This window comes from Acinonyx jubatus, chromosome A3 (assembly GCF_027475565.1).
Source record: "Acinonyx jubatus isolate Ajub_Pintada_27869175 chromosome A3, VMU_Ajub_asm_v1.0, whole genome shotgun sequence".
In the NCBI taxonomy this organism is placed as follows: Eukaryota; Metazoa; Chordata; class Mammalia; order Carnivora; family Felidae; genus Acinonyx; species Acinonyx jubatus.
In genome coordinates, this window is record NC_069388.1 from 51766958 (window position 1) to 51794271 (window position 27314).

The following is a 27314-nucleotide window of genomic DNA, read 5'->3' on the forward strand; positions in this document are numbered from 1 at the left end:
ATTGTTGATTTCATAGGAATGTAAAGATTGGAGCAGTATTTTTTAAAACACTAAGTGCAACACATATTTTCCCACTGGTGATCAGTATACAGTAGGTAATTGCTACCTCAGCTGTAACTTCTGTTATTGCTGCTTGATTCACTGTTGAACTGCTGATGTTCCAGCCTCTGATAGCAGTTAATTACACAACTATTGTGGTGGATAAATGTTCCTGACCATTTCCTTACCTAATGTTGAAGAAATGTTTTGCTAATAACCTCAGGGCTGCTTCAGAAGCTCATATATTACATGAACTACATCATAGACTAAGGTGCAGATTCTACTTCTTGATCCATTTTTAGCTAAAGCCAATTTATGCCTTTGTAGGTAGGGCTGGAAGGGCAGGTAAAAATTCACTTTCATAGAGATACATGTGGAAGAGACATCCAACTTCATCATCTTCCTGACAGTCCTCACCAACAGTCCCCAGAAATTTTTCAGTGAAACCGTCTTCACCTTGGTCACCTTGTATAAGGCTAACCCCTTTTCATTTAGATCCAGCTCAGACATGAATCCAAGAGAAACTTCCATGATCTTTTGTCTACATGCAGCCAGAGTGATATGTCCCTCTTCCAGGCTGTTTTCCCATGGCACTTACTGCTACCTATTGATGGTCAACAGATCATATGTTTATTTTTCTATTAGCCTGTCAACTCTGTGAAGGGAAAGATCACATTCCATAAATTTTATCTAGTCACACTTAGCACTGTGCCTGGAATACTACTAGTCAAAAATTTAGTTGAGCTGAACTGCCTTATTCTTTTACAGAAGGAAAATTGAGACTCAAAGTAAATGAAGACCTGAGTGCATTAGAATAGACCTCCATGTGCTGACAATAACACTCAAATTAATCACTTGGAAACAAATCAATTAGATTCAAATGCAATTGCTAGCAAATGCCAAGTTTTTTCCTTCTATCCTTACGATAAATGGCACATGATGACTAAATCTTCATATATTTGAAACAAGAAGTTATATGGGAATTATATAATTGTATAGCCTCATCATAGTTTTTAAAAGTATAACAGTGATGAGTAATGTATTTTAGGGTCACCCTCTATTGGTGGTGTCAAAGTCATTCTGTGAAACCATTGTTATTCTTGGTAGTAGCAGAAGACATTTTTCCTTATGTTTTTTTCCTAACATTATATTATGAACATATTCAAAAAAACATTAAAGTTGAAACACATATCAAAGTTAATACTTGTATAGCCACAATTTAGATTCTTTCAGAACATTTCTTTTTATCATATCTATCTTCTACCTATTCATCAATTTATCTCATTTGTTTGATGCATTTGAAAATAAATGACATAAGTACAATTCCCCCTGAACAAACATATCATTAACTAGATTTCACTAATTATTTACAGTTGTTTCCTTTCCTATGGAGGTAAAATTTACATGCACTGAAATTCATGAATCTTGAGAGTGTATTAGCTGATTTTTGGTAAAAGCAAAGACCAGTGTAACCAGGCCCTGATCAAGATATAAAACATTACTTTGCACCCCAGAAAGTCTCTTATACCCCTTCTGAATCAATCCTTGCCATTGTTCCAAAAAGACAAGTGAAGTTCTAAATTTTCTTCTACTGTGAATTAATTTTGCCTATTCTAAAACTTCATGTAAATGGAACCACAATGTATGTACTTCCACCCAGCATATTTTTTTTTTGAGATTCATTAACGTTGCTGACTGAATAAGCAATGTGCTCCTTTTTTGCTGTAATTTTCCATTGTGTGAATATATCACAGTTGATAATCTATTGATAGGCATCTGGGTGTGTTCAATTTTTGATTATTATGGATAAAGCTGCTATGAACAGCTAGTTTTGTGGGTACAGGTTTTTATTCCTCTTGGGTAAATGCCTAAAAGTGGTATTTCTGGGTCACAGAAAATGTATACTTAGATTTTGTTTTTAATGCCAGATCATTTCCCAAAGTAGAGGTACCATTTTACACTCCCACCAACAATGTATAAGATTTTGCTTCATATCCTATATATATATATATATATATATATATATATATATATATATATATTTTCCTTTTAATTTTGGCCATTCTGGCTTTATGTAGAGATGTGTCATTGTGACTTTATTTTTCATTTTGCTGATGTGCTTAAAGATTAATAGTATGTCTTCTTTTGGGGTACTTGCTGGCTCAGTTAATAGAGAATGTGACTTTTGATCTCAGGGTTGTGAGTTCCAGTCCCATGTTGGGGGTAGAGATTACTTTAAAAAAAGAAAATCTTTTAAAAAAAATAGTATGTCTTCTTTTGTGAAATATACATTCAATTTTGTTTCCATTTGTGATGAGTTACTTGTTTTTAAAAAAATTATTTTGTTGTAGACCTTCTTTATATATCTATTTTACCTTTTTAAAAATGTTTGTTTATTTGTTTTGAGAGAGATAGAGAAAGATCGTGAGCATGAGTGGGAGAAGGGCTGAGAGACAGGGAGAGAGAAAATCCCAAGGAGGCTCCACACTGTCAGCACAGAGCTTGACATTGGGTTCGATCTCACAAACTGTGAAATCATGACCTGAGCCAAAATCAAGAGTTAAATGCTTAACAGACTGAGCCACCCAAGTGCCCCTATATATCTATTTATTTATTGAAGATCAGGAGTTTTTCATTCTGATCAAATCTAATTTTTCTCTTTAGTTTTATTAAAGTAGTTGAGTAGTTTTTTTTAGTTTCTAGTTTGTTTAGTTTCTTTTGTTCCTCTAAGACTTTATAGCTCCAAAGAATCTTCTCTAATATTTTCTTTAAAAAGCTTTACAATTTTAGCTTTTACATTTAGTTCTATCTCAAATTAATTTTGTGTATGGTATCAGGAAATTTTACATTATTAAAATTGTTTTCTGCCCCAATCTCTCTTTTTTCCACATCTGTGTCTCCATGAAGATTTTTGAAATTGATTCCTCAGATTCTTAAGATTCTAGTTGTATTTTCAGTTTATCCCCTTAGTATTGCAGAATAGATCATTCTTATTGAGATACATTTAAGTTCACTGACTTTTGGAATTTTGGTGTGGGGGGGGTCATCTCTATTGTACTTTTACTCTATCCAATATTTTTTTAAAAATGCACACATTGTATTTTATAGTTCTGGTATTTCTACTTGTTCCCTTTAAATTGTTATCTCTGCTGAATTTCCTATCTTTCCAGTATGACATATTTTCTTTATGTAGTCAAACATAGTTAAAAATAGGTATGTTAGTGTCCTGGTCTGCTAATGGCAGCATCTGGGTCACCTACAGTTTATTTCCTGTTACTATCTTTTCTACTGGGAATTTTTCACATTTTTTTTTCATTATTAATTATGTTGAGTAGTTTGGTTTGTATCCTGGATAATATGAATGACAGATTTTGGATTTTGGTATATTCTTCCAAAGAATTTTGCTATATATAATGTTTTCATATCCAAATACTGGACTTGTCTCTCTGTTTTTAAAACATATTTTTAAATTTTAATTGAAGTATAGTTAGCTTACAATATTATGTTTCAGATGTGCAACATAGTGATTTAGCAATTATATACATTATAAAATGTTCGCCACAAGTGTAGTTACCATTTTTGCCATACAAAGTTATTACAATATTACCTACATCCCCTATGCTGCACTTTACATCTCTGTGAGTTATTTGTTTTATAACTGAGAGTTTGTCTCTCTTCATCCTTTTCACCTATTTGGTTCATCATCCCACCCTCCTTCCCTCTGTCAATACCAGGTTGTTCTCTGTATTTATGATTTTATTTCTGTTTTTTTAAACAGAATACATATATATATATATAATATATATAATGTAATGTGTATATATGCGTGTATACACATCCCATTATATACATTATATATATAAATATATATATAAATATATTTATATATATAATCTTCTTTATCCATTCATCTATCAATAGACAGATTTCTTCCATACTCTGGATATTATAAATAATGCTGCAATAACACAGGGGTGCACATATCTTTTAAAATTAGCATTTTTTTTTCTTGGGATAAACATCCAGAAGTGGAATTACTAGATCATATGGTATCTCTATTTTTAATATGTTAAGGAACCTCCACATTGTTTCCCACAGTGGCTGTACCAATTTACATTCCTACCAACAGTGCATGACTGTTCCTTTTTCTCCACATCTTTGCCAACACTTATATCTTGTCTTTTTTTTTTTCTTCTTCTTCTTCAGAATATAAGACTTTATTAACTTCTTCAATGTAAGGTATGTTGCAGACTTTGAGTATGGAATTCTCTCTTGTCCAGCAAGACAGCGGATGCAGAATTAAATATAAGAGAGGCTAATGTCTGGGAGGAGACAAGAACCCTGAGTATGGGTCCTTGCTCCTTATTTATTAGGATCAGAAGGCTTACAAATGTGATGGATGTTCAGAAAGAGTCAATAAAACAATGATCATTAACTCCAGTGTGTGAGAGAAAGGGGGTTTTGAAGATATGTGGTGTTAAGGGTTTGGGTCAATACAAAACAAAACCCTGGTGTTGAGCAGATGGCTGTTTATGGCAGGCACCAGTCATCCTGTCTGTTTATCTTAACTTGCCTAGGGGGTAAGATAGATAAAGCATGCTACCTCAGGGTCAAGAAAGCACTTTTCTTTTGCTAATTAGCTCCAGGCAATTTCACCCGTCTGCTCTGCTGTGGTCTATTGCCCTGTTTACCACTTCTCAGATGCTTTTATCCTGTGGAAACAGCTTTCTGCTTTTGTTCTATGCTGGGGGCACTTTTTCTCTGTTTGTCTATTCTTGGACGCTTTCGTCCTAAACTGTGTTAAGCCATTGGTGCAGGCTCAGGGAATTCCTAACCTTACTCCCCAATAAGGTAGAACTACACTGCAGTCTAGATCAGTTCCTTTTGCAAGATTACAAATCTCAAGAATCTTCCATTCTACTTCCTTGGACTTTTCTCTATTTTTCAAAATGCATAATGAATTAAGTAGGGTTATGTGTGGCTAATACAGAGTGACTTAAAGAAGAGAAAAGTTACTTCTCTCTCACATAAAAGGCCAGAAGTAGGTAGTTGCAGTGCCTTATCTACCTGAACAGCAGCAGTAGTCACAGGTTTGTAATGGTATTCACACTTACAGTACCCAATAGGTTTCATGGGACTGAACCCGGCACCAGGCTCACTTAATTTCATAGGAACCAGCACAGCAGCTTGAGGCTTGTTGCAATAGGAGGCTCTACTCTGGCACCCAATTGTCAGTTCAGGTGTAAGGGAACAAGATGATTTGTGTGGGTGCACAAGCCACACTGGTTTAGAAACTTCAGTCTCCTCAAGAACCAATATTTCTTGTAACATCCATGAGTGTAGTTTCCAGGGATTTTTGTAATAAGAAACACAGCACTTAAAGAAGCCCAAAGTCCATATTTTCCAATAGGCAGAGTTGTCATAGCCTTCTTGGTCTAGATACAGTTTACCAATAAGGGGATATTTTTAATTATAAACACTATTGCCTGACATCGCAGTTGACATTCTATTGTTATTTTATCTAGTAGATTTCCAGAGAAAACAATGCCAAAAGGTAATCTTGAAGTCATTTTACCAGGAAGAAAAAGATTATTATTAATCTATTAAAGGTTATTATTAACCTTCTTTATTCTTGTCAGTACAGGGCACTATCATATCAAGATCCATTATTATTATTAATTACTATTATTATTATTGTTAATATTATTTTTAATTTCAGAGATACAGAGTGAAGTCAGGGGCAAAAGGAGAGAGAGAATACTTAGTGCAGAGTCTGACGTGAGTCTCAATACCATGACCCTGGGATCATGACCTGACCTGAAATCAAAATTGGACCCTGAATTGACTGAGCCATCCAAGTACTACAGAGTCCAATATTCTATCTATTGCTCTGCCATTCATAGCTTCTATTTCCAAGGTTACTTTATAGTCCAAAAAGCCTCCTGAATATCTAGCCACCACGTTCATGTTTCAGCAAGAAGAAAGAGAAGATGAACTGGCCCATTTCCCTTCATGCCTTAAAGTTTAAGGCAGCTTTCCAGAAGCATTTATCACTCAATACTTATAATTCCATGTCACTGGCCAGAACTTAGCCATGTGACCACATATACACATCGCTAACCAGAATAATTCTGGGATTTTGTTACAAACCCAAAAAAGAAAGAACAGATATTGAGTGAGGTAATTAGTAAGTTGGGTCAGAGATAGGATGATGGAAGAAACAGGAGACACTCAAAGAGTGAGAGAGACTTGACCATTAGTGGTTTTGAAGAGAGCCAAGGAATGTAGGCAGGCTCTAGAAGCTGGGCACAGTTCTCAGATGACAGCAAGAAAATGGGACCTTGATTCTTCAATTGAAAAGAATTGAAATCTGCCAGCAACTGAATGAACAAGGAAATATAATCCCCCACTCCCAACCTCCAGAAAAGAATGAAGTCCTGTCAACACTTTAATTTTAGCCCAGCCCATGTCAGATGGCTGACCTACAAAGCTGCAAGATAATACACTTCTGTCACTTTAAGCCACTAAGTTCATGGTGATTTGTGATGGCTGAAAAACAAAAGCAAAAACAAAAACAAAAACAAAAAAACTTTTACACTTACCTTAATAAAACTTCCAATCTAAAGGACTTATCAGTGATGGGTCCCTATAGTCATTTATACCAAATTTTAAACTTTCAACTCATATCTCATCCTTAATGATTCTGGTATATTAAACTGTGCTATATTGGAAATGTGTGTATAGCCAACAAAACTAGTAAAATAGTAAAAAACTGAAAGTTACACGATAATTTTATATAAAAACTCCAAAAAGTTCATTAGTAGTTGTTATAAGAAACATTTCTTCTAGGAGTGATTTCTAAGGCAATAGAAGTGAGTTTTATGAGTTTATGAGTTTTATGAGACAGAACCTCTGTCTCAGAAGAAGGGATATCAATAAGAGGACCAGGCTTCTCTATTTCCAAGTTCAGTGGTTTCCCCTGTTCATAACTCAGGTTTGAATTATCTTTCATTTTAATCTCTTCCTCTTCCACTTCCAAAGGTTTGTCTGAGGCTGAAGGCTCATTATCTTCATTTTCATGCAGAAAGCTAAAATCATGTTGGGTCTATAGAAGAAATCGTTGTCCTTGATTTGTAGCCATTCCACATCACCTGTTTTCTTCTCCTTCCCTCTTTTCTGTCAGAAGAGTCCTTGTCATGCTGAGTTTCTTCATTGTATGGCATTTTATCTTAGCACTGTTTTTTTTTTTATTGCCCTCTGTATCATCATATTCAACATTTTCTTCAGATACGATCCAGGTCCCAAGAGTGTCTTCATACTCTCCATACTATTTTTCATAGCTGTCCACTTGAAGAATGGGCCTCTCAGTGTCAATTCCTAGAACTTTGCATTTATTTTCACATTTTGATAGAAAGTCTGAATCAATAATTCCAGACAATTCCACCAAAACCAACTGCTCTACCTCTTCTTCTTCCTCTTCCTTCTCCTCCCAGCTCCTCTCATCAGTGGCCACCCTAATCCTGCACCTCTTTGGGACCTCTGAATCAGTGGCCATGCTCTCCAGGGCTACCATCTTGAGTAGAGGCCTATCTTGTGTTTTTGATCCTAGCCATTCTGACTGAGTCAGGTGATATCTCTTTGTGGTTTGGATTTGGATTTTCCCTGATGTTGAGCACATTTTCATGTGCCTGTTGGTCATCTGTATGCCTTCTTTGGAAAAATGTCTGTTCAGGTCCTTTTTCCACTTTTTAGTTTGTGTGTGTGTGTGTGTGTGTGTGTGTGTGTGTGTGTGTGTTTATGTGTGTTGAGTTGTGAGTTCTTTAAATATTTTCAATATTAACCTCTTATCTGATGTATCATTTGCAAATATCTTTTCCCATTCTGTTGGTTGCTTTTTCATTTTGATGATGGTTTCCTTCACCATGTAATAGTTTTCTAGCTTGATGTAGTCCCAATTCCTTATTTTTTGCTTTTGTTTCCTTTGCTTTGAGGAGACAGATCCAGAAAAATATTGCCAATACCAGTGTTTAAGAGTTTATTGTCTATATTTTCTGTGAGGAGTTTTATGGTTTCAGGTCTTACATTTAGGTCTTTAATTAACTTTGTATTTATTTTTGTATATGGTATAAGAAAGTGGCCCCAGTGTCATTTTTTAGCATGTAGCTGTCTAGTTTTGCCAACACCATTTATTGAAGAGATGGTATTTTTCCCTTTTTTAAAAATATATATTTAAATGTTTATTTATTTATTTTGAGAGCGAGAGAGAGAGAGAGAGAGAGAGAGAAAGGCATAGAGGGGAGAGGGGTGGGGGGGGGGATGGAGAGAGAGAATCCTAAGCAGTCTCTGTGCTGATGTAGGGCTTGATCTCACAAAATATGATATCATGACCTGAGCCAAAATCAAGAGTTGGATGCTTAACCTACTGAGCCACCCAGATGCCCTGGTCTTGTTCCTACTGTGTATTCTTGCCTTGTTAGTCATGTATTAATTGATCATGTAAGTGTGGGCTTATTTCTGTGCTCTTTATTCTGTTCCATTGATCTGTATGTCTGTTTTTAGGCCAGTACCATATTGTTTTACTACTTGCTTTCTAGTATAGTTTGAAATCAGAGGATTTGATTTCTCCAGCTTTGTTCTTTTTCTCAACGTTGCTTTGGTTATTTGGGATCTTTTGCGGTTCCATAGAAATTTTTGGAGTATATGTTCTGTTCTGTGAAAAATGCCATTGGTATTTTAATAAGGATTTCACTGAATATATAAGTTGCTTTGGATAGTATGGACATTTTAAGAATATTAATTCTTCCAATCTGTGGGAACAGAATATCTTTCCATTCATTTGTGTTGTCTTCAATTTCTTTCATCAATATCTTATAGTTTCCAGAGTAAAGGTCTTTAAGTTCCTTGGTTAAATTTATTCCTTTTCCCATTTTAGGGGTGCCTGGGTGGCTCAGTCAAACGTCCAAATTCAGCTCAGGTCATGATCTCACTGTTCATGGGTTCAAGTCCCACATGGGGCTCTGTGCTGACAGCTCAGAGCCTGGAATCTGCTTCAGATTCTGTGTTTCCTTCTCTCTATACCCTTCCTCCACTCATGCTCTGTCTCTCTCTGTCTTTCAGAAATAAATAAACATTATAAAAATTAAAAAAAAATTGTTTCTAGGTATTTTATTCCTTTTGATCCAACTGTAAATAGAATTGTTTTTATTAATTTCTCTTTCTTATAGTTCATTATTAGTGTATAGAAACACAACTGATTTCTGCATCTCAGCTTTGTATCCTGAAACTTTATTGTATTTATTTATTCGAATAACTCCTTAGTGGAGTCTTGATGGTTTTCAATATGTAGTATATCATCTGCAAATAGTGACAGTTTTACTTCTTTCTTAACAATTTGAATGTCTTTTGTTTTATTTTTATTTATTTATTTATTTATTTATTTATTTATTTATTGTCTTATTGCTGTGGCTAAGACTTCCAGTACTATGTTGAGAAAAGGTGCTAAGAGTGGACATCTTTCTTTGTTCTTGATCTTGGAAAACTTTTCACCATTAGGTATGATGTCAGCTGTGTGTTTGTCTTATATAGTCTTTATTATGTTGAAGTATGTTTTCTATAAACTCACAGTGGAACTTCTTTCAAAATTGGAGTCAGTCCTCTCAAACCTGCTTCTGTCTTATCAATTAAGTTTATGTAATATTCTAAATCCTTTGTTGTCATTTCAACAATCTTCACAGCATCTTCATGAGTAAATTCCATCTCAAGAAACCACTTTCTTTGCACATCCATAAGAAGCAGTTCCTCATCTGTTCAAGTTTTATTATGAGATTGCACCAAATCAGTCATATATTCAGGCCCCACTTCTAATTGTAGTTCTCTTGCTATTTCCACCATCTCTGAGTTATTTCCTCCACTGAAGTCTTGAACCCTAACAGTTATCCATGGGGACTAGAATCAGATTCTTGCAAACTTTTGTTATTGTTGATATTTTGACCTCTTCCCATGAATCACAAATATTCTAAATGGCAGCTAGAATGGTGAATCCTTTCTGAAAGGTTTTCAATGGACTTTTCCTGGGTCTATCAGAGGAATCACCATCTATAGCAGCTGTATATAGACTTATAAAATATATTTCTTAAAAAATAAGACTTGAAAGTCAAAATGGCTCCTTGATCCATGAACTATAGAATGGATGTTGTGTTAGCAGGCATGAAAACAACATTCATCTTGCTGTACATCTCAATCAGAGCTATTGGGTGACCAGATGCATTGTAAATGACCAGAAACATTTTAAAAGGAATTTTTTCCCCCCTAAGTAGTAGGTCTCAACAGTGAGCTTAAAATATTTGGTAAACCATGTTGCAAACATATGTGCTGTCACACAGCCTTGTTTTTCCATTTACAGAGCGCAGGCAGAGTAGATTTAGCATACTTCTTAAAGGCCCTAGGATTTTTGTAATGGTACATGAGCCCTTGCTTCAACTTAAGTCACCAGCTGCATTAGCCTCTAACAAGAGAGTCAGCCTGTCCTTTGAAGCTTTGAAGCCAGGCATTGACTTCTTCTCTCTAGCTTGACTTCTCTCTAGCTATGAAAGTCCTAGTCCATCTTCTTCCAATAGAAGGCTGTTTCATCTACATTAAAACTATATTGTTTAGTGTAACCACCTTTGTTCATTACCTTAGCTAAATATTCTGGATAACTTGCTCTAGTTTCTACATCAGCACTTGCTGCTTCGCCTTGCACTTATCTGTTATGGAGGAAGCTTCTTTCCTTAAATCTTATGAACAAACATTTGCTAGCTTCAAACCTTACTTCTTCAGCTTCCTCACTTCTCTCAGCCTTCAAAGAATTGAGTTGGGGTCTTGCTCTGGATTAGGCTGTGGCTTAAGGGAATGTTTTAGCTGTTTGATTTTGTATCCAGACCATTAACACTGTCTCCATATCAGCAATAAGGCTGCTTCACATTCCTATCATAAACTGCACTTATCCAGTGTTCATTAGAAACACTTTTAATTTTCTTCAAGAACTTTCCCTTTGCATTTACAACTTGGCTATTTGGTGCCAGAGGCCTAGGTTTCAGCTTATCTCTGCTTTTGAATAGTCTTCCTCACTGAGCTTAATCATTTCTAGTTTTAGATTTAAAGTGAGAGTTGTGTGACTCTTCCTTTCACTTGAACACTTGGAGGCAGTTGTAAAATTATTAATTGGTCTAATGTCAATATTGTTTTGTCTCAGGGAACAGGGAGGCCTGAGGAGAGGGAGAGATGGCCAGTCAGTGAAGCAGTCATAACACACATAACATTTATTGATTCAGCTCACTGCCTTCTATAAGTACACTTCATGGCACTCCAAAACAATTACAATAGTAACTTTAAGCTCACTGATCACAGATCACCATAATAAATATAATCATAATGAAGAAGTTTGAAGTATTACAATAATTACCAAAATGTGACACAAAGATATTAAGGGAGCAAATGTTGTTGGAAAACTGGTACTGATAGACTTACTGAGCACAAGGGTGGCACAAGCCTTGATTTTTAAGACATATAATATCTGCAAAGCTCAATAAAGCAAAGTATAAGAAAATAAAGGATGCTGTACATGAACCTATATGTGTGATAATATGGCATATGCATGAATACACACATTCACAAATAAGTACAAGTGAAAATGGGAAAATCTGAATAAGGTTATAGATGGTATCAATGTCAATATCATTGCTGTGATATTGTAGTACTGTAGTATATGTACTATAGTTTTGCAAGATATCATTGGGGTAAATGAAAAAATGTTACATATCAGTAATATTTCTTATAACTACATATGAATGTATAGTTGTCTCAATAAAAATTTCACTTAAAAAATTTATCCTGTTTGTGTGTGTTGGAGGGGTGGGGAGAAAAGACACTCCAGATAGTAAAAACATTTGTAAATCATACATCTGATGAAAGACTTGTGTCCAGAATATAAAGAATTGTTACATATTAGAGGTCCCAAGAGAGAAAGAGAACAAAAAGGACATATTTTATATAATTATATATAATATATAATATGTATAAAATTATATAAAATATATATAACAGAGCCAAAATTATATATATGTGTGTGTGTGTATGTGATATATATACAATATACTTATAATATATTATAAATATATGATAGATGTATATCCCAGCTTGCAGTCATGCAGAAAACAAAGCCAATCTTCCTCTGTCTTTTTCTCTGTTTAGGTCCTCACTGAATTGGATGATGCCTACCCATTGGGGGAAGGCCATCTGCTATATACTTAGTTCACCAGTTCAAAAGCTAATATCTTTGGAAACACCCTCGGGGACATCCCTAGAAATATCTGGGCATTCTGTGGGTCAGTCAAACTGACACATATAATTAACCATTACACAACTCAATACTAAAAAAGGCAAATAACTCAACTTTGTAAATGGGCAAAGTATCCAAGAAGAAAGACTAATGAGCATATGGAAAGATGCTCTACATAATTTGTCATTAGAGGAATGCATATTAAATGGAAGTCAAAACCTCAGTGAGATACATACTTACTAGCATGGCAGCAATAAAAAAGATAACAGCAAGTGTTGAGAAGAAAGTGTAGAAACTGGTATCTCACACATTAGTGGCAGAAACATAAAATGATACAACCACTTTAGAAAATAATTTGACAAGTTTTGAAAGCTTTACATAATAAACATAATATACAATGCAGCAACTTCAGACAACTTAAAACAGGAATTCACACAAAAGTTTATATGTAAATGTTCATATTAGCATTATTCATATTAGTCTAAAAGTAGGTATTCCAAATATCCATAAACTGGTGAATGAATAAACAATACATGGTATAACAATACAATGGAATATACTACTTAATAATAAAAGGAATGAAGTACTGATACAACCTAATACATGTATGAATATCAAAAACATAGTAAGTGAAAGAATGCCAGACTCAAAAGACTGCATATTTGTGATTCTATGCAATGATAAGTCTTGAGTGGCAGAAAGGAAATCATTATTTGCCTGTGGCTGGTGAGCAGAGAGGGAATTAATTTCATACTGGTGTGAGGAAACTGTTTTGGGCTAAAGAAAATATTCTAAAACTCAAATGCAGTATTGTTGCACAACTCTGTATATTTACAAAAATTCACTGAATTACACTTAAAATAGGGATTTCTCTTAAATACAGAGAACAAACAGGTGGTTGCCGCAGGTGAGGTGGAGGGGGGTGGAGGTGAAATCGATAAAGGGGATTAACAGTACATTTCTCCTGATGAGCACTGAGAAATGCATAGAATTGTTGAATTATTATGTTGTACAAACTAATATAACACTGCATGCTAATTATACTTGAATAAAAAAAGGATGTATTCATGATATGTAAATTATACCTCAATAAAACTGCTATAAAATCACTGATATATGAAACATGGATGAATTCCAAAATCAGTTTGTTGAATGTAATATGCCTTCAGAGAAGAGTACAGATTAAATGAGTGCAATTGCATGAAATCTGGCAGCACTGATTTGTGGTGAAACATAGAGCACTAGTTCCCTCTGTTGGGGTGGGGTAGGCGCTGGCTAGAAAAGAATGTGAAGGAATCTTCTGGTGCAATGGCGGTATTTGATATCTTGACAGCAGTTCGCTAGTTGTTTGTGTATCTAGATTTGCTAAAATTTTTTAAATGTATACTTGAGACTTAGATGTTCCATTTTGTAAACTCTACTTCAAAAAACATAAACAAATATTGATATTCATAATGAAATGCTTATGGGTGAAATATGTCTACAACTTACTTTGAAATCCAGAAAAAAATAAGGTAGAATGATTCATGGATGGAAGGATGAGTAAATGTGTGAAATTTGCAAATAATCACAAGATGTTAACTACAGAATCTAGGTGATGAGACTGTGCATGTTTACTATACAGTGCTTTCCATTTATTTGTATGTTTAAACATTCTCATGATATAATGTGGAAAAATAACACAATAGGTATTGCTCCAACTAATAGTATTTTGTCAAGGTCGTAAGCCAATTATATTTAAGACCAGTATATTCTTTAATATATTTGGTAAGTGTAGGAATCTTCCCCTTTTTATTGAGAAAGAATAACTTGTAATTTTCTACAAAATTGTTAATATCACCAGAGGTTTGTTCAGTGCTGTTACTTAAATCTAAAAAGAAGTGTTAGGATTGCCACCACATGTCTTTGTTTCTATTTCAGATTCCAAATAAACCATGGAAATAAGATGATTGTCGGAGAAGCAAATGGCTTGGAGATCTACAGGATAAAATTTCAGAATCCTCTAATTGATCATAGTTTTCAGCTTTAGGGCCTGTTTGATTTACAGAATTGAAGTGACACCTGGAATGTGATATCTGGAATAAACATTTGGGTCAATTATTTAATGATTTATGGTTTGTTTTCATTAAAAGTTGTAGCCCAGTACCAAAAAATTTATTAAGGTAATTGGCTTTAATAAAAAGAGAAACATATGATATATGGAATTTAAGAAACAAAACAGATGAACATAGGGGAAGGAAGGACAAATATGATAAAAACAAAGAAGGAGGCAAACCTTGAGAGATTCTTAAACACAGAGAACAAACTGAGGATTGAGGAGGAGATGGGGGAAATGGGTGATGGGCATTGAGGAGGGTACTTGGGATGAGCACTGGGTGCTAGGTGTAAGAGATGAATCACTAAATTCTACTCTTGAAACTATTATTACACTATATGTTAACTAACTTGGATTTACATAAAATAAAAAAAAACGATTAACATAAAAAGAAGGAAAACATGTGATTAAACCAAAATTGTATACTTGCATTTCATGTTTAGGCTAGATACTTGAAAGTTTTTCCTTTATAAATCTTTTCTAGTCTTCTTGCAAAAAAGGTAATTTTAATAAATTTCAATGCCACTTACTCTTAGGAGGATATAATTACATTTCATTCCACCCCTTTATATTTGCTTAGTTTTTTGACATAAAAACTTTTTCTGTGAAATTATCAACCAGGAAACAAAGGCTTCTGTTATACTTAATAATAATATCTTTCTCTGCGTATATATGTGAAATTATATGTGTATTTTATTGTGCTATATGTTACTTAAAAGGCAGAAGGCTTTTGTTTTTCAAAACTACAGTAACATTTTTCCTGCATCCCTTTGAGAAGTTTTCCATTAAATGTAAATTATGCTCTTTTAAGAGAATAGTATTATGGGTGCTTTTCATTGATTGCAAAACCTTCCATTTACAAAGAGCATAGGAACATGATATATGATGGATGGGCTGTCAAATGAATTGAATAAACTGTTGCTAAAGCAACTTCAAAATGAGTCCATGAGCTACCTGAGCACATTTGGTCTTAACCGGTTTTTGATTGCAGTAACAATACCATATCTTGACCTTGAAAAACAACACATTTCTTATTATTGCAAATATAATTTAAAACAATGCAGATTCACTCTCTATATTTCAGGTATCATCAGTAAGGATTTGGGTAACCGGATTATAGCACTGAAGTCAATAGGGGATTATAAATGCCAAGAATATGGAGAGAAAGCAAGCTCTAATGTAAAATAAAACCAATCAAATAAAAACTCTACAATTATCATTATTCCAATAGGAGAAAAATCAATATCATGGTTTTTTTCAATGAAGTTTTATTTTAAAATACTTTTAAATTCCAGAAAACCTCTGATAGTAGAGGATATATACCACACTCAATTTCTCTTACTGTTAGTATCTTACATTAGTATGGTACATTTGTCACAATTAACTAATATTGATATATTATTATTATTAACTAAAACCCATAATATATTCAGACATCTTTAGTTTTTACCGAATGTCCCTTTCTGTCCAGAGCCCTATTCAGGATGCCATATTATAGTGAGTCATCATGTCCCCTCATGTTTCTCTAGACTGTGGCAGTGTCTCAGATTTTCCTTATTTTTGATGGCCTCAACAGTTTTAAGGAGTACTGGTCAGGTATTTTATAGAATGTACCTCAATTGGGTTTGATGTTTTTCTCACAATTAGACTGTGATTATGGGCTTGGGGGATGTAGGCCATTGGGGGATGTATGATATCATTCTCATCATTTCATATCAAGCATACATGCTATCAACGTATTTTCTCATCACTGATGTTGACCTAGATCACTTGGCTGAGATAGCGTTTTTCACTTATCTCCACCGAAAAGTTACTCTCCTGTCCCCTTCCTCTTTCCATACTATACTTTTTGGAAGGAAGTTACTATGTGCAATCCACTTTTAAGGGATAGAGACTTACACTCCACTCTTTGAGGTTGGAATATCTACATAAATTTCTTGATATTTTTCCACATGGAAGGATAGAATTGTCTCTTCTTTTCAATCTATTCATTTATTTGTTTAGCCATTTATTTATACTGGTATTGTCTCAAGGATATTTATTTTATGCTCTGGGGTTATGATCCAAAATCAAATTATTTATTTTGTTGCTTAAATTATTCCAGCTTTGGAATTAGGATCTTTTGCCATGTCCTTTTGCCATACTGACATTGGTGTGTGTGTGTGTGTGTGTGTGTGTGTGTGTGAGCATTTCTTTACCTTCTACCACTGCAAGATGGTCCAAGTTCATTTAATACATTTCCTGTCCCAGTTGTAGAATAAGTGATTTTTTCAGGAAATTCTAGTTCCTTTTATGGAGAATGGTATTACAAAACAAGATATGGTCTCTGGGTGTGCTCCTTGTTTCTGAAACATCATTGCTTCTACTTATCTCAGATAAGAGTTTGGAAATATGTATGAATACTAACCATGTTTACACATATATCTGTAAGTATTCTACATATATCTCTTTCTTTCTTTCTTTCTTTCTTTCTTTCTTTCTTTCTTTCTTTCATTTTCTTTCTTTTTTCTCTCCCTCTTTCTTTCTTTCTTTCTTTCTTTCTTTCTTTCTTTCTTTCTTTCTTTCTTTCTTTTTATTTCTATTATCTATCTATCATCTATACCCATCTATATTTATATTAAAACATGAGTTCATACTGTTGTCTCCAACTCAAATCCAGGACCACTTTCATCATTCTTTCCATTGTTATCTCTTTCCTGTAACTCCTAACTCGAACAGTGATAAACCTGGTTTCTGTCATCTTCTATCAACTTACTTACTTGTTTAATTCCAGTGTACTTGTGTAGTCATTTCATAATTTCAACATCACTTTTTAATGATAAAAACAAAATAATGTTAGCCAAGGCCATTCTTGAACTTTGTATATTTTTCTATAGTAAGATAAAGGACTCTGTACTAAGGACCCACAAGAACTATTTTATGCATTTAAGGAAGTTAAAATCCAGTTAAAATGAATAATTGAAAGTAAACCTTAGTTTTTTGTGTCTCTAATTCAAATGAATTATTATTAATTTTTGCTACTTAGAAGTACAGAGGTAATTAAAGGAAAAGAGATAAGCTAATTCCTCATCCATCACTCTTGGGGCTAGAAAGAATTAATGTCCCAATTTACTGTTGGGAGAAATTTAATATTATAATGAAGAAGCCCTGCTTTATTCCACCAGACATAAATACTTACCCTTTAACCATGAAAGAGTTTCCTGTATTCTCATCATCTTGACTTCATCTAGAATATATATGCTATCTTTCTTTTAAGGACTCTTTTTTAAAAGTTTTTTTTTTTTTATGATATTTTTGAGAGACAGAGAGATAGAGTGTGAACAGGGGAGGGGCAGGAAGAGAGGGAGACACAGAATCCAAAGCAGGCTCTAGGCTCTGAGCTGTCAGCATAGAGAGCCCGATGCAGGGCTTGAAGTCACGAACTGTGAGATCATGACCTGAGCTGAAGTTGGACACTTAACCGACTGAGCCACCCAGAAGCCCCTTTGGGGAACTCTTATGTTTCAAATTACAGAATCCTAGATTTTTAAAAGATAAATATTTTAAAAGCTGGAAACTATAGGCATACCTCAGGTCTCTTTGCTTATTTTTTCCTAACGATTGTTGATTTAATCTTGATATTTGAAAGATTAAAACATCTATAAGCATTAACGCCTCACTTAATTCAATTTTACGAAGTCTGTGAATGTGCATCTAATGGGCCATTTGGTGAGTCTTCTCCAATTCCTAACAGTAAGAGACATTAATCATTCCTTACACAGAATCATCTGGATTTTGCATCATGTTCTTCATATTGTAATTAATGATTAGAATCTGTTTGCTCTGTTCATGATGAATTTAAATACATTCTGTTAATAAATGTTTTTGACATTAAGCATTGCTGCTCAGTAAGGAAGAAAACAAAAATGAACATTGTCTTTACTAGTTGGGTGTGGGTGTTCAGAAGATATTTGATACAAAAATTAATAGAAATTAATACTGAAATCATTTATGTCACTAACTCCCTTAAATAAATTAATGAATAGAAAATTTTCAAATTGCACTAAGGATAGATATTCTACCTATATTCCCAATGCAAAATAGTTTAGAGACACCTTAGGTTATTAAAAGGAAATTAATTCTTTATGCAAAGAATTTAATTTTGTTTCAGACAATAGTTAGGCCTATTTGAACTATAAATTCCATTTTAGACACTTTTATGTTTCGGTTCTATTCAGATTAAATTTTATTAGCTGCATGCAATTAGCCTGTAATTAATTACATTTAGGTGGTTACATAAGCAGATCTAATTATATGTTTCTGTTAATTTTAGTTATAGATGATTTAGACACATGTACACTCTCCTGCTGGTAAAATAATCCATTTATTCTTTCTACAAATATATATCACCTACCACGTGCCAGGCTTATGTGCACTTTTATGTGCTTATGTGCACTTATGCAGCTTTTAAACATTTTTTTTTTGCATTTGACATAAAAGTAGCATAATAAAAGTAAAACTTTATTTAAAGATGCATATAATCATGCTATTGTGATCCTCTGGGAATAAGTATTTCTTCAAACTCTGCTGTTATTCTGAGTAAGCAAAATGAAGAACGTATCATCATTTGTGTTTTTCTTTGCTCAACCAGAGATTCTCACTCTTTTGTAGACAGCAACAAAGACTATAGAATGTCATCATAGCGGTGCATTTCTAATGATTGGCCCAGGGCTTGTCACTACACTTATTTTCTACTTTACAAAGTATTTCAAGTCGTGCAGAAGGACTTCCAGAGCCGAGGGATAGTTGGCTGTACATAGCAGCTCATCGCTTAGCTGAGCCCAGGCCCAGAGGCCAAGGTCAAGGTGATACTTGGTCAAGAACTAACATCCCCACCCCCCTTCCCCCAGGAGACAGAGAGCCCCGCCCCACTGCCCCCCTGTACCCTATCAGAGGTTCACCTGCTCCTTGCCTGACTGCAGCTCAGATCACAACAAGGCGCAGAAGCTAGGCCCTCACCTGTGCAAGCCCACAGGGAGAGAGACCCGCTGTGTGTTACCACGAATGGTGCGGCAAAGCCTTTGTCGGGGACTATCTTCTGAGCTGTCATGTCCTGATTCTCCGTCCTGGGAAAAACCGTTTGTACAACTAGCGGCTGTGATCACAAATTCAACACAAAACCAAACTTGAAGGGGCATTGTGAATGCAGACATAAAAATCAGCAAAAGCGATATATATTCACTTTCGAAGGTTGTGAGAAGAACCTTTAAGAAATCCCAGCGGCTACGAATCCATCGGTGCTAGCACTGCATGCAAATGCGTGCAAGAAAGGTGGGACACTCACTTTGCCTCACCTGGCAGGCCGAAAAGACACATGGGAAGGCCACGACGGCTCTGTGTGTCCAACAGAATGCTCCTTTGTGGCAAAAACGTGGATAGAGCTTCTAAAACATGCGAGAGAAACCCATAAAGAGGACAGAAAATGCAAAGTGTGCCAGAAAGCACATGAACACAAAAATTCCCATAAGCAATATATGAAAACCCAGGCCCCAGAAAGGAACTCATGCAGCTGCCAAGAGAGCCCTGTGAGTCAACCTGTGCACTGCTGCGTCTCATCTGCAGAGCCCCACTCTCTCTTCTCAGGAGGAAAGGCGCGCGCTTGCAGGTGAACTAGGCAGCTGTGGCTAAACGTTTACGATGGAACAGAGTCTCACTGGGCATGCTGTTGTGCGTGGCCCTGGCAAGAAGAAAATGAAGCTCAAAGTAAAACCTTCCCTTGAAAAATGGGGTTTGTCCCCTCGTCTCAGTGGATATAATCCTCCTAACACAAAACAAGAACAAGGTTTATCCTCGCCTGAACGTGGTGCGTCACTGAACTGTCCTGAAAACAAGGTGCCCTGGACGGTTGTGATACATACCCCAACCAGACATCAGATTGCTTTGTTCAAAGGACTGTAGACCGGCCGGCTCAGTTATTTCATCCCAGAAAAACAGTTTTGCTGATTAAAATCACTGATGCACAACAACAAAAAGAAAATATTTCAAATGAAAATAAACGTGGCAGTATTATAAACAGAAGAGTCTTTTATTAAAAAAAATAGTAACAATTCTTTCACTTATTAGATGCTCTTGGGCTGTGCCTAAGGCAACAGTTTTGACCCACTTGCCTGTTCTTCTCTCTACCTCTACAATGTAGGTCATTATATCTGGGGAATAAAATCCTGGGGGGGTGGGGAATGGATAGGACTTTCTTTTTCTTTCCATCCCAGCAATTATCACTAGTAAAGTGAGTCTAAATCTCTGACACAAATGGAAATATACAAGGTTTATTGTTAATGTTATTATTGGCATTAGTGACATACCTTCACTGAGGCTTCAACTCTTCTTTACTCAGTTCTCTGGCATCACCTGGTTTCCATATGGCTCTTCTGGCAACAAAGTGGTGTTCTATGAGCTGGATTCAATCTAAATATCTTCTTCGTTTGAGCCACATAGTTTTGCCTATCTGAACATCTTGAAATCAGATTTCACATAAAAATTCAGATTTCCCATGAAAGTTGAAAGTCTGACCTGGCGGGTTGTTAGTTCTCATAGGACAATAGCAGGCATGGATGAATGATCACTACTCCCTTGAAATGTGGAGCCATAGACCTTAGTGACCGCTCTGACTTTCCTGAGACTAAGAGCAAACATCATCTTGCCTTCATTTTTTCATATGTATTTTGCCTTTTACAGAGTGAAGGTGAAAAATAAAATGGCTCTTTCAAAAGTAGGAAAATAAGAGATAGAGAGGGTCAATTGTTTCACCATTTCTATCTCCCTTAATTGTATTATTTGCCTGGAGCCCATACATTCTTGTTTGTGACCTCTAGTATACTTGAACATTATTTTGAACAAGTATGCACTTGTGTACATATGTGTATTCATTAGCTAAATTCTATGCAGTGGCCATTGAATGAATGAAATATTATGCACTTATTTAGGAACTGATTTTGCAGAAATGAGGGAGACATGATATTATTATAAAGGAGTGCATAGTCCAGGCAACTATCGTGGAAGTCCATAATAATTATTTCCTAACTAATTTTACTTCTTTAAAATGTACTTCCTTTTATTGTGTGTTACATGATAATCTCTTGAATGAGAGTTGAATTCCCTATGTCATTAGCTGTTAGTACAAATATATACTAGTCTTTAGATAGGAGCCAAAATAAAAACTCACATGTTACATAGATACTCTCCATTTAAGTCTGCAAACAAATTTCCCAAAACTTATTGATAGTGTACAGCGAAAAAAAAATTGATAACTGATTTATTGAGGAGGAGAAGATTATTTCTACTAAGGAAAAAGTAATCCTGGCAAGAATTATAGAATTTCCCAAAACTTATTGATAGTGTGCAGTGAAAAAAATTTGATAACTGATTTATTGAGGAGGAGATTATTTCTACTGAGGAAAAAGTAATCCTGGCAAGAATTATAGAGTTTCCCTGGAGAAAAGGAGAATATCCTCCAAAGAAAAATAGAACAATTCATCTGTCATTACTTGAGCATCAGTCAGATCTATGAATGGATTTATAATCTTGTTTGAGACAGGAAGTAAAAAAAGGCAAACATCTATAATTTCAGGCAGGTGTCACCATCACTAACTTTACACAATGGGGGTTCACGAAATTATGGTGTCTATTTCCTAATCCATCTGCTGGAAAGGGTCCACCAGAGGGAAGTCAATTCATAAGTCACAATGGCAGTGGCTTTAGCTAATGCCCTTACAATTTAAAGCTATAAGTGATTGCCCAGTTGAGAGTCCTCGAGGCGACTATAGGTTGGTTGATGCACTATTAAAGGTGAGGCTAGAGACTCTCCATTATGGAGAAACAGAGTGAAGCTGAGAAAAAAAATCCTATGGCTTGCTTTGGAAAGTAGCTATGGAGTAACAATAGTGGAAGTTGATAGATTCTTAGGAAAGCCATAAAAAATTTGCCTCCCCTACAGCACAGCTGTATCCCTGTTTCTTTCTCTTTTTTTTTTCTCTCTCTCTTAAAACTTTTCCTGTTTGCAAATGGTTAAAGCAAAACAGTTGTAATAATTCAGGAACATCTGAGAAAAGCAAATGTTTAATCTGATGTCCTTAATGCCTCCAGAAGGAAAAGAATACTGTGATCTGATTGCTTCTTATTGCTGACAGTCTTTTTGTCTTTAGAACTCAGATCATGTTAATAATTTTTAAAATAATATGACTAAAATGTCATTTCTCATGTCTAAAATTGGCAAACATTAAAAGTCTTATAAAGATTTCCTAATTTATTGTGCAAAATCTTTTCCCCAAACTGCCTCTAACCACATTAGGAAATAATTTCTTTGTACTTCTTTTCAAGCAAATGATCTTTCAAATAATTCTCCTTTATACTCAGTTCATGTATGAATTATCTGCATTTCAGCAACATTATCTGAATTAGCAAGATTAATTATTAGATTTCTGGGTGATGAGCTAAAAGTATCACCTGAATAAAATGTCATATTAATGGCTGAGTGATTAACCAGTACTCAAAGACAGGACTCCTTAATACACATATTCTTTCCTCCATGAGTAATATTACAAAACTCCTTTTAAGGCTCAGCATGTTCTTGAATATCCATGTATTCCATTTTATCATCATTACTACTGGATTGGATGATGGCCTAATTGCCCAAGTGATATGAGCCAGCACAAGTATTGAGCTTTCTGAGTATCGTTTAGTGTTCTGCTGCCCAGAAGGAATGAGAAGAAAGAATTGACTACTTATCAGTTCATCCTTTTAATCTTCCTAAAGCAATATGAGATAGTATCAGATGAGGCCACTAAGGCTCTCTTGAGAGTAAATAATTTGCCTGAAGTCACATAGCTGGTAAATGAGTCTTGGAACCAAGAGTCAGTTACAATTCTCCATGATTCCAAAGTCCATGCTCTGAACCTCTGTCCCTATAGTGTCTTTGAATACATTTGAATATATTTCTTGCCTCATGGATTTTTGTTGACTCTGTATAACTGTATATAAATACAGCTAATACCTTTTTGTTAAAAGTATTTTGGTATTTTTCCAAAAAAACTTCTTGACTATATTATTCTTTCAAATAAATCTTGGAATCATTAAAGTTCTATTTAAGACAAAAACTGTAAATTTGGGTAAGGTTTTCTAAACAAACCAGAGAAGTATTGAAATAGCTATAAATTTAATTCTCTATTTTCACTGAATATTTAGCTTTTTAAAAACTTTTCTTCCTGTGGGTTTTTACAGAATTATTTTTAGTTTTTCTGATTTTCACTTATTGTGAATAGAGTTATATCTTCTCATTTGGCATTATGGCATTGTTGTCATATAAAAAACTTTCTCTTTAATATTAGCATTCAAATCTGAACCAGTCACACTTTAGTAAGATTTTAAAGTCTTCCCCATAGAGTTTCAATGGTGTCTTAAGGGGACAATATTTTAAATAATGTAGTGGTCCCTATAAGGAGTCCATTATCTTTCCAGGTATTCATTATAACAAAGTTAGAACAAGGGTGGAAAATAGTGACAGGACACACTTGACAGACAAGTTGTCTACTTCCAACTACTATCACTTCCAACTTGTGAAATTGAGGCCCTTGTTTTGTGCATTGAGTTTACTTTTAGTCAATTGTATTACTTTATCTTTCAATCTTATTAGTTTTTCCGTTTAAATGGTTTCTGTCAAATAAACTATTTGAAGTTTCCTTTGTAATCTTCCACAGTTTCTTACCCACATATCTTTGTTCACGTAACTATCCTATTCGAGGCACCCCTTTCCTTCTTCTTCTTCTTTTTTTTTTTAATTCAACCTAGCTATTTTTTTCAGGGATTAACTAAAGTGCCAGTCTCTCCATGGAGTCTTTTCTAATCCCTTTAACCAAAAAATAACTCTCTTCATAGTTCTCAGACTACTTTATCTGACTTTTTTTGGGTCCATTAGGATGTTTTGATTTTGGGAAACAGAATCTGCCTCTAACTTAGGTGGAAAGAAAAGGTTTGAGGTAGCTCATTCAATCAATGGAAAAGAAGTGTTGGATTGTCCTGGAGACCTAGGTAGTAAGAACAGAGGGTGAGCCTCTGCAGGATGCTCATTGGAAATACTCAAGCAGATTATTTTCCATCCTGTGCAGATTCATTAAAATGCTAAAACCTCTGGAGAGAGTGTCAGATAGAACTTTCTGGGTCAGACACTTGTACCTTGGGTAGAAGTGGGGAGGGTACCATTATTAATGTTCCCACCAAGACTGGGAGTCCCACCAAAACAGTGAGAATAAGCTGGTTCTCCTGTGGAAAATAAGGTATTCAGTTAAAAAAAAGACAGGGAAGGGAATTCTGAACTGTAGAAAACAGAAGATAGTCACTACACTTTTGTTCTCCATTAGTTTTGACCAAATATATTGATAAATCTTACCTTCTACAATTTATTAATTTTTGGATCCTTACTACACAAGCATATAGCACAAACACACACACACACACATTCAACAATGATAAACATACATAAATATGACTTCACTGTAAGACAGAGAAAAATTTAAAGACAGAATGTCCTAAACAAACATTTGAGCAACATACATGGTAAATGTTAGATGGGTTCTTCACCTACATGTGCATTCGTATTACTCCCTCCTTAGGGTGTTTTCTTTTTCTTTATAAAATCTTTACCTTTATTATTCCATATTTTTTACTTACTATATTACTTTACTTTCTGTTCTCAAAATATTTCCTTTTTTAGAATTTACTTGAGGGTATAAGAGGAGCAGAGATTTTTCCTACTGGATGTGTCTCCTCTTTCTCCTGATGTCCATGATGAAAGTGAATAAAGTTATAAGTTTGGAGCTTGGGAGAAAGATTTATATAATTTGGGGTTTTTAATATTTTTTAAAAATTTTATTTATCTATTTTGAGAGAGAGAGAGAGAAGGACAGAGAGGGAGAAAGGGAATCCCAAGCAGGTTCTGCGCTGTCAGCACAGAGCCCAACACCAGGTTTGAACCCATAAGACCATTACCTGAGCTGAAATCGAGAGTCAGACACTTATCCAACTGAGCCATCCAGGTGCCCCTATATGTTTTGTTTAGATTATGAATTTAGTCATTGAAGACCCATGGACAAAACTCTTAGTTTATTCATTTGAAGATTTTCATTATTCAGTGGTTAAAAAAATTGTAAGCATCTCCAGTTAGGAATTGAGGACTTTAAGCAGAAGGACAAAGTCCCTACTGTGAATGAGCATGTAGTCTGGTGGGGAGTTCCATGCCAAGTGTAGGGCTTGGTTTGGGGCAGGCACACAGTATGTGCAAAGAAATGGGCACCTGCAACTTGCCAACCTCTCATGTAACTGGAGAAGGTCACTTAAGACTAGGGAGACAGGGCAAGCTTATGGAGGTTGTTCACTTAGTAAGGAGATTCATTTACAATGTAGGAGAACTGCTTGTGAGCAGAACTGTACCCCCAAACAGACATGATTGACAGTGGCCCTTACAGCCTGCTCAGAGACAACTTAACTTTTCAAACTACAGTGATTTCTCATGATCCACTCAGTTCTACATTAAGTGGGAAACTTCACAAAAGCTATGTGTTTGCATCTACAGCAGAGGTATTGGTTGACTTCTGAGCAGCAGCAAAACATTTCTGGATTCACAGTCGAATTTGGCAGTAGAATAAATGATGCTTGGACTGTGGGTATCATCTTCACCAAAGCACGAATCTTTTTTTTTTTAATGTTTATTTATTTCTGAGACAGAAAGAGACAGAGCATGAGTGGGGGAGGGGCAGAGAGAGGGAGGGACACAGAATCCAAAGCAGGCTCCAGGCTCTTAGCCGTCAGCACAGAGCCCGATGCAGGGCTCGAACTCAGACTGTGAGATCATGACCTGAGCCGAAGCTGGACGCTCAACCGACTGAGCCACCCAGGTGCCCCAAAGCACAAATCTTAAAAACATTTTTCAGCATCAGTGATATTTAATAACTCATACAAAGATCCCATTCATACACAGAACCTCATATATAGACACTCATTCATAGGTCCTTACTAATCTCTTGACACAGGGCAAATTACTTAAATTTTTTGAATCCCAAAGTCCTTATCTTACCACAAGATAATACTTGAAGATTCAATGAGATAATAAGTGTAGAGCCCTTGGTATAGAGTTTAGTACACAGTGGGGACTCAATAAATATTGTTTATTATTATGGAAACCACAAAGCTTGAGAGACCTCTCTATCTCTTTAAAGCTGTGTTCTTGCAATCTAGTATTTTATTGAAGAAAAGGTAATAGTTCAAAGTCAACAAACTTCACATCATCTAAAAGCTCAGTTGAGTAAATATCTTGAAGACTGAAAACACAATAAAAGTGCAAACATAATATTTATTGGATTTTGTTTTTCAGAATTAACCTGAGTGTGAGGCCATAATCATCTTTCTGAAAAGAGGTCTGATATTGATGAAGCCTGGAAATATTATCAGAGTAAATGGATATGTTGTTTTTCATTTTGTTTTCAATATTCCAGACTAAAAAAAATGATGAAGAATAGGAGTACACCTGCCCTTAGTGATGTAGAGAAAGGTGAGAAATAATATAATCAAGGTACCATGAAGTGCTCCCCTCCACTCACCTGTTTTCTCTAGTCCCAACCAGAAAAGCAAACCCTATCCTGTGTCTGAGATCCCAGGTCCACCCCGAGAGTGCTGTAGTTTGTAGTCTCCAAACTTGCTCACGTTCTCTGCCTATTAGGCAGGTATCAAAATGCCGGGGATTAGTCCTGAAAACCAAAGCGTCAGAATTAATGGAAGATATTATCAGAAAGATAAAAGTTCCATCCTTGATACTTAACAAATATGAATGTTAAA

The 27314-nt window shown here is 35.2% G+C and overlaps 1 pseudogene; it reads right to left on the bottom strand.

Moving 5' to 3' along the window:
• Positions 1–6856: 6856 nt before the first annotated feature.
• On the bottom strand, positions 6857–7612 carry LOC106977292 (general transcription factor 3C polypeptide 6-like; annotated as a pseudogene).
• Positions 7613–27314: the final 19702 nt, after the last annotated feature.